The sequence below is a fragment of the Ziziphus jujuba genome, chromosome 11 (assembly GCF_031755915.1).
Source record: "Ziziphus jujuba cultivar Dongzao chromosome 11, ASM3175591v1".
Taxonomy (NCBI): domain Eukaryota; kingdom Viridiplantae; phylum Streptophyta; class Magnoliopsida; order Rosales; family Rhamnaceae; genus Ziziphus; species Ziziphus jujuba.
Genome location: NC_083389.1, coordinates 3941685 through 3950794, shown reverse-complemented (window position 1 = coordinate 3950794; position 9110 = coordinate 3941685). Strand labels below are relative to the sequence as shown.

Genomic DNA, 9110 nt, shown 5'->3' with positions numbered 1-9110 from the left:
ACATTTTATACAATCTAATTATATAATATAAATGCTTTTATTTTATCTAAATGGTCTAAATGGAATTTGATTCTATATCATCATCATTCCGTATCTATTATATAAACTATTGTATATATATATAATATATAATAAAATAATAAAAAACACTAAAAAAAATAAGGGCTTTTTTCAAGCCTTATTTTTGTGATGCAACATAGTAATTACCTCCTTTCAATTGGGGGAGAGATGGCTGAGTGGATGAAAGTGTCGAATCCCTCTCTTTCCATTTTCATCGATATCTTGTTCTTTTCTTTCAAATTTCTCATGAGTTCAGTGTGGAATCGATAAAATTCTACTAAGCTAAGAACGTTTTAAAATCAAGGAAGAAAAACCTTATTTCCTTTTTTTCTTTTTTTAATTCTTCACATCCAGGATTACATCCTGGGTCGTTAGATAGGAATTCAAAGATAAATAGTGAAACAGAGAATATTACTACTGTGTAAACAAATAGTTTGAGAGTAAGCATTATACAATCTCCAAAATTATTTTTTAGGTAAAAAGATAATAGATTTGCTATTTTATTTTAGACTGCATACCCTACTCTTTTTATTTTGTAAATGTATTTGTAAATATATTTTCCATATATAAATCAAAAGGATCCAATTCAAGCAAGTTTCAAATTCAAAAGTCAAATTTTTTGGAATTGGTAAAACTTTTTCGATCAAATCAAAAGTGTATTACACAAGAATCATTTAGTCATATGATTCTTTGATGGAAAGAAATCATAAAAAAGGGTATGTTGCTGCCATTTTGAAACGATTCAAAATCATCGAAGTAATGTCTAAACCCAATGATTCAAGGCAAACATAAAGGATCCTGGAACAAGGAAATACCGTTTTCGATTGTCTCCACAACTAGATCAGAATACAGAATCAAAAGAGATTCTAAAAGAGACAGACAAAAGGGGCCTTCGAGATCACTCAATAAATGAAATGCTTAAAAGGTTTCCTTAAGTTATTTAAGAGTTATCCAACCTGAGTTATGAGGGTGCAAAGTGTAAATAAGAATAATTTTTTTTGGTGGGGGAAAGAATAAGTATTTAAATCATAGTCTAGTTGATTTTATGATTTTATGGATATATTTGACCTTATCATTCTATACATAGATATAATTTCCAATTTTCTTGAGCCATATAAGGAGAAAACTTCTTATACGTTTCTAGGGGGGGTTATTGTTCATCTATCCCAATGAGCCATTTATCGAATCATTGCAATTGATGTTCGATCCATAAAAGATCTCCGTAAAGTGGGTTTTTATCACCCGATAAAGAATCAAACCTATTTGAATGTTCCTGCTATTCTATATTTCCTTGAAAAAGGCACTTAGCCTACAGGAACTGTTCATGATATTTCAAAGAAAGTGGCAGTTTTTACGGAACTTACCCTTAATCACCAAACGACAGTCAATTAATGAAAAATTAATGAAATATATCAAACTGAAATATATAAGAAATATATAAATAAAGAAGGTGGAGATCACTCATAGAGAGCTTTTTATAGTATTTTCTCTGCTATTCTGTTTTAATTTGTCATTCCTACTTTTGATTTTGGGTATTACCATTAATGATGATGGGGGTAGTTAAGCTTTTTTCTTTTAGTTATATTGATTGATTGACTAAATTCAAGCTTTTTTCTACTTCTTCTTCTTTTTTTTTTTCTTTATTACTTTTTCCTTACGTATACATCCCTTATTAGTCTATATATCAATTAGCTATGTAGTGCCAATCCAACAGAAGTCCTTTTTTTTATTTAAATTTACAATATTTTATTTTTTCCTAGTTCTCCATTGTATTCTTTTCTCAAATACTCATATTGACAACAGTGCATCGAATAAATATAATTTGATTATGGATAAATGGATCTATTTTCCTCCATGCCATAGATTTGATTTCATTCAAGGAATGGGTTCATTGGATTTTCTGTAATACAAGAAGTTTTTGTTTTTGTATGATACAATTTGTTTTGCCGTTTCAAATTTAATGTTGTGATTATGCTGTGCAATTCAACCTCTTTATTTATTTTATTGGGATTCTGATTGTATCTACACATTCTAATTCTTTTATTCGAGTTGCTGACTCAATGGTGAAGTATTCGGCTTTTAAGTGCGGCTAGCATCTTTTACACATTTGCATGAAGCAATAGATTCATCCATACCACCAGTAGAGTTTGTAAGACCGCGACTGATCCTGAAAGGAATGAATGGAAAAAGTAGCATGTAGTATCAATGGAGAATTTTGAGAATATTTCATTGTTTCTGGATATGTCCAAAACCTTGTTTGTATTGTTTGAATTCGTAGTGTGGAAGAAAAAAAGAAATTGGAAAATCAATTTCAAGTCGGACAGAGCCCAACTGTGGCCCCAATTAAATTATAGGGAAACAAAGAGTAACGAGCTTTTGGTCTTATTTTTTGAATGATTATCCGAATAATTAGACACTAAAAATATATTAGTGCTTGACACGAGAAAGGTTTTTCCATGAGGGATTATCCATTTTTTATGAGTCCTACCTATTAGGTATTCTCCATTATGAGGTGGAGATAAATGAGTAAAAGAAGGCAGTGTATTGATAAAGAGGTTTTTTTTTTTTTTTTTTTTCCAAAATCAAAAGAGCGATTGAATTGCAAAAATAAAGGATTTCTAACAATCTTGTTATCTTAGATTGAACATAAACCACTTAGATGAAAAAAGAGAGGATAGAGAGTTTGCCGATGGTTTTACCTTTTTTCCGAGGTATCTATTTTTTTTGTACTATAATACCTTGTTTTGACTGTATCGTACTATGCATCATTTGATAACGTAATAAACCCGTAATCTCTGGTTCAAATTGAATTTCAAATGGAAGAATTTCAAGGATATTTTGAACTAGATAGATCTCAGCAACATGATTTGCTATACCCACTTATCTTTCGGGAGTATATTTATGCATTTGCTCATGATCATGGTTTAAATGGATTGAGTTTGCTGGAAAATGTAGGTTATGACAATAAATCTAGTTTACTATTTGTAAAACATTTAATTACTTTAATGTATCACCAGAATCATTTGATTATTTCAGCTAATGATTTTGATCAAAATAAATGTTTTGGGTACAACAAGAATTTGTATTCTCAAATGATATATGAGGGTTTCATGATATCTGAGGGATTTGCAGTCATTGTGGAAATTCCATTTTCCTTACGATTCCTATGATTGGTATGTTCGAGGGCAGAATCATAAAACATTTTAATTTACGATCAATTCATTCAATATTTCCATTTTTAGAGGACAAATTCCCACATTTGAATTATGTATCAGATGTACGAATACCCTATCCCATTTATCTGGAAATCTTAATTCAAACCCTTTGTTATTGGGTGAAAGATGCCCCTTCTTTGTATTTATTGCGACTTTTTCTTCATGAGTATTATAATTGGAATAGTTTTATTACTCCAAAAAATCTATTTCTTTTTTTGTTTTGAAAAGTAATTCAAGATTTTTCTTGTTCCTATATAATTCTCATGTTTTCTCCATTACCAATCTTCTCATTTACGATTAACATCTTCTGGGGTATCTTTTGAGTGAATTTATTTCTACAAAAAAATAAAACATCCTGTACAACAAGTCTTTTCTAATGATTTTTCGGTGGTCTTATGTTCTTCATGGAGCCTTTCATGCATTATGTTAGATATCAAGGAAAATCGATTTTGGTTTCAAAAGATACGCCTTTTCTAATGAATAAATGGAAATATTTTCTTGTCTTTTTATGGCATTATCATTTTTATGCGTGGGCTCAATGTGGAAGGATCTATATAAACCAATCGGCCAACCATTCTTTCAGCTTTTTAGGCTGTCTTTTAAGTGTGAGACTAAATCTTTTGGTGGTACAGAGTCAAATGCTAGAAAATTCATTTATAATGGATAATGCTATAAAGAAGCTTGATGCATTAGTTCCAATTAGCCCAATGATTGTACCATTGGCTAAAATGAAATTTTGTAACGCATTACGACATCCTGTTAGTAAGTCGACCTGGGTCGATTTGTCAGATTTTGAGATTATCGACTGATTTGCTCGTATATGCAAACATCTTTCTCATTATTTCAGTGGATCCCCAAAAAAAAAAAAAAGCGTTTGTATCGAATAAAATATATACTTCGACTTTCTTGTCTTAAAACTTTGACTCGTAAACACAAAAGTACTATACGAGGTTTTTTTTTTTATAGATTAGGTTCAAAATTATTGGAAAAGTTCTTTACGCTGAAAGAAAGGGTTCTTTCTCTGATTTTTCCAAGAACTTATTCAACATTTTGAAGGTTATATAGAGGGCGAATTTCATATTTGGATTTTGTTTGCATCAATGATCTAGTCAATCATGAATGATTGGCTGTTCGACCATGGAAGTGGAAATTATCCTTAAATGCTGAAGAGATAACAAAAAATTTATTTAGTCGTCTATTATGAAATGTTCATGCAGTAAGAGTAAAGGTTGACCAACTGAATATTGAACTTTCTTAGAGGCTTGTCTAGGGAAGGAGCTGGATTTAGATGTATACATAGGGAAAGCCGTGTGCAATGAAAAATGCAACCACGGTTTGGGGAGAGATTTTTACCTATTTTTTATTTTCTAATTCTATGAAGTAAATTAAATCTGAATTTTAATCCAAATTTTGTAATTTATTTATTTTTATTCAATTTATTTATTTAGTTTACTAAAAAACATGGATGAATCTAGATAGATAAAAACCTCAATATATCTATGGATGTTGAATATTGGTTGACATGGGTATGTAAGTCATGTTATATTGTTGAATAACAAGCCCTCGATTATCTATTTATAGAAAATTCATGTGCTTGGGAGTCCCTGATGATTAATAATCAAATAAACCAAGATTTTACCATGACTGCAATTTTAGAGAGATACGAAAGCAGAAGCCTATGGGATCGCTTCTGTAATTGGATAACCAGCACTGAAAACCATCTTTACATTGGATGGTTTGGTGTTTTGATGATCCTTACCTTATTGACCGCAACTTCTATATTTATTATCGCTTTCATTGCTGCCCTTCCAGTAGATATTGACTGTATTCGTGAAACTATTTTTGAATCTCTACTTTATGGAAACAATATTATTTCCAGTGCCATTATTCCTACTTCTCCAGTGATAGGTTTGCATTTTTACCTGATATGGGAAGTAACTTCCATTGATGAATGGTTATACAATGGTGGTCCTTATGAGCTAATTCTTCTACACTTTTCACTTGGTTATACAATGGTGGTCCTTATGGGTCATGAGTGGGAACTTAGTTTCCGTCTAGGTCTGCGCCCTTGGATTGCTAGTGCATATTCAACTCCTGTTGCAACTGCTACTGTTGTTTTCTTGATCCATCCAATTGGTCAAGGAAGCTTTATCGACGGTATGCCTCTAGGAATCTCTGGTACTTTCAACTTCATGATTGTATTTCAAGCTGAGCACAACATCCTTATGCACCCATTTCACATGTTAGGCGTAGCTGGTGTATTCAGGGCTCCCAATTCAGTGCTATGCATTGTTCCTTGGTAACTTCTGGTTTGATAAGGGAAACCACAGAAAATGAATCTGCTAATGAAGGTTACAGATTCGGTCAAGAAGAAGAAACCTACAATATCATAGCTGCTCATGGTTATTTTAGACGATTGATCTTCCAATATGCTAGTTTCAACAACTCTCATTCTTTGTACTTCTTCCTAGATGCTTGACCTGTAGTCGGTATTTGGTTCACTGCTTTAGGTATTAGTACTATGGGTTTTAACTTAAATGGCTTCAATTTCAACCAATCTATAGTTGATAGTCAAGGTCGTGTAATTAATACCTGGGCTGATATTATCAGCCGTGCTAACTTGGGTATGGAAGTTATGCATGAGCGTAATGCTCATAACTTCCTTCTAGATCTAGTTGCGGTTGAAGTTTTGTCTATAAACAGATGAGACATTGGTATTAGTGTAAACTGAGTGATTGAACATAAAGGAGCAATAATCAATTTCTTATTCTAGCAAGAAGTTTGGTATTGCTCCTTTAGGAGTTTTTTTACTTAAATTTTTTTCTTTACTTCATCTTTACTTAAACATACCCATACTTTCGTTATGTATAAGTTTTTATTTTCGATATCCTCTTTCAAATTTTTTTATTTTACATTTCAATTTAAAGGTTTCAATTCCATTTTTTCTTCTTTTAGTTTGAAGAATGAAAAAAAATATGATAAATGGTGTAAATTGACCTATTTGCTTGTAATTTGTAATAGGGTGGGATGTAGCCAAGTGGATCAAGACAGTGGATTGTGAATCCATCATGCGCGAGTTTAGTTCCCGTTGTTCACTCATATATATATATATATATTTAAACTAAAAATAGAAAAACATTAAAAATAGTAAAATAGTTAACTATATATACTATATATATTAACTAAATATAATATAGATATTAACTAAATAAAGAAAAATTTTAAAAATTTAAATTGAAGTATCAACTAAATGGGACCAAGTGGCTATTATTTCTTTTTCTGCTTTTGTGTTAAGCATATTTATTTTTCTTAGTAAACGATTCACTACAAAATGATTTTTTTTTTCAGTGAACGTGTCACAATTAATTACTCCTATTTTTCTTTTTTCTTTTTTCTAAAGACAAAGAAACAAATTCTGTTTACTATGGCGATGAAGAATCAAATTATTACTATATTTATTCCTTTTTTCACTTCTTCTTCCAAGTGTAGGATAACCCCAAGGGGTTGCACGTTTTTTTCTACCAACTGGGGCCCTCCCTTCACCACCCCCATGGGGATGGTCTAACGGGTTCATAACTACGGGATGCTTACCTAACCAACATTTCGATCTGGCTCTACCGAAACTTTTTTGTTCACCCTAAAATTCCCCACTTGTCCGATTCTTGCTAAGTAGTTTTTGCGTATCAAATAGACATCCCTAGAAGGTAATTTTAATGTGGCCGATTTCCCCTTTTTCGCAATCAGTTTCACTACAGTACTTGCTGTTCTAGCTAATTGTCCAACCTTTCCAAGTGTGATTTCTATGTTATGTATGGCTGTGCCTAAGGGCATATCGGTTGAAGTAAATTCTTCTTTTTGATCAATCAAAACCCCTTCCCAAACTGTACAAGCTTCTTCTAAAGTATACGGCTTTCTAGATGTAGATGATGATATCTATATAGATGGATCTTATATATATATTGTATAATTCTTATATATATCATATAATGAAGTATCACATGAGTGGATATATAGGGATGAAAATCTATCGAATCACTCATGTTATCCTAGGTCTTCCCATTCCTTCATTTGGCTCATGTTCTTCATGTAAGCATTCAGACCAAATGACTCTATGATATTATGTCGATACTTCCACATATTACAGGTAACGTAGGAGAATTCTCTATTTTTCCCCTCGATAATCCTTAGAATTACCACTGCTTAGCTTTCAATTCACCTCTGACCATAAAATGAAATGTGAATAACCCATCCTCCTCTTTTTGAAACAAAGGGCGCTTCTAGTTTTGTTGGTGCTTGAAACAGTTTTATCTTCTCCATATTACTATATCTCTAGAATCAATAATTTTAAATGAGGAACTACTGAACTCAATCACTTGCTGCCATTACTCTTCAGTTTTTTGTTGAGGTCTATCCTATAGATGTACTCAAATTGGATCAGTGATCGATTTCTAGGTTTCATCGGAAACCTAATTGGTTACTTCCAATTACGTAAATCAATAGTTCAAACCGCACTCAAAGGTAGGGCATTTCCCATTTTTATAGGAACTTCTGTACCGAAAACAATGGTATCTCTAATTATAGCCCCTCTGGGATGTAAATATATCTTTTCTTATGATCCCCAAAGTGTATGAGACAAATGTATGCATTTCAATTAGGATCGTATTCTAGAGTTACGATTCTACCATATATGTCTTTTTAATTTCATCAAAAATCGATTTTACGATGTAGATGCTTATGACCACCCCTTCTATGCCCTGCGGTAATGATTCCTCTGGCATTACGACCTTTACCATAATGATGCTGTCTACGGCTCCTTTGCATGTGCTCGGGGTAGAAGTTTTGTATAAATGTATCACCATGCTATTAAGTATTTTGATTTAAGTTCTTTTCTTTCTAACAGGTGGAATAAAGTAACCCGGTTGAAGTGTAATGATCATTAGTCTATAATGCATTGTATGTCCCGTAATAGGTCCCATTCTTCTACCCTTTCTCGGTAGTCGATGAGTCTTCATAGCTATTACCTTGACACCAAAGAAGAGTTCAACCCAATGCTTTATTTCTATCCTAGTTGATCGTGATTCGACATTAGAAGTATATTGATTTTCAACAATAATCGAATACTTGTGTCTATAAATACTGCATATTTGATTCCATCCATAAATCTATTTTCTTCCCTATGAGTTCTAGTCTCAATAAGAATGCTAGTTCTTGCTGTTCATATGCTATGATATGAATATACCACACCAATTTGTTATGTATGGATGATGAAATTCCATTGATATAGAGTCAATTCAATAGATTTATTTTATTGGAGGGTCCCATTAGCACGAATCCAATAGGAATTGAGTTGGGCGCTTTAACCATTCAGCCATGGATGCTTAGCAGGGATCCTCATACATGATGAATAACCAAATTCCAATTCAAATGAAATATTTAGGATAAATCAATGCAATTTAGGAGGACTCAATGAAAGGACATCAATTTAAATCCTGGATATTTGAATTAAGAGAGATATTGAGAAAGATCAAGAATTCTCACTATTTCTTAGATTCATGGACCCAATTCAATTCAGTGGGATCTTTCCTTCACATTTTTTCCATCAAAAACATTTTATAAAACTATTGGACTCCCGAATTTGGAGTATCCTACTCTCACACAGTTCACATTTACAGGATTCAACAAGCAATCGATTTTTCACGATCAAGGGTGCGGTACTATTTGTAGTAGCGGTCCTTATATATTGTATAAACAATTGAACGATGGTCAAAAGAAAAAATCTCTATTTGACAGGGCTTCTTCCTATACCTATGAATTTCATTGGACCTAGAAATTATA

The 9110-nt window shown here is 32.2% G+C and overlaps 2 pseudogenes; one reads left to right on the top strand and one right to left on the bottom strand.

Annotated features, from left to right (window-relative positions):
* Positions 1-4854: 4854 nt before the first annotated feature.
* LOC132799939 (photosystem II protein D1-like) lies at positions 4855-5982 on the top strand (annotated as a pseudogene).
* Positions 5983-6669: 687 nt separating this feature from the next.
* On the bottom strand, positions 6670-8134 carry LOC132799938 (large ribosomal subunit protein uL2cz/uL2cy-like; annotated as a pseudogene).
* Between the last annotated feature and the right edge of the window lie 976 nt (positions 8135-9110).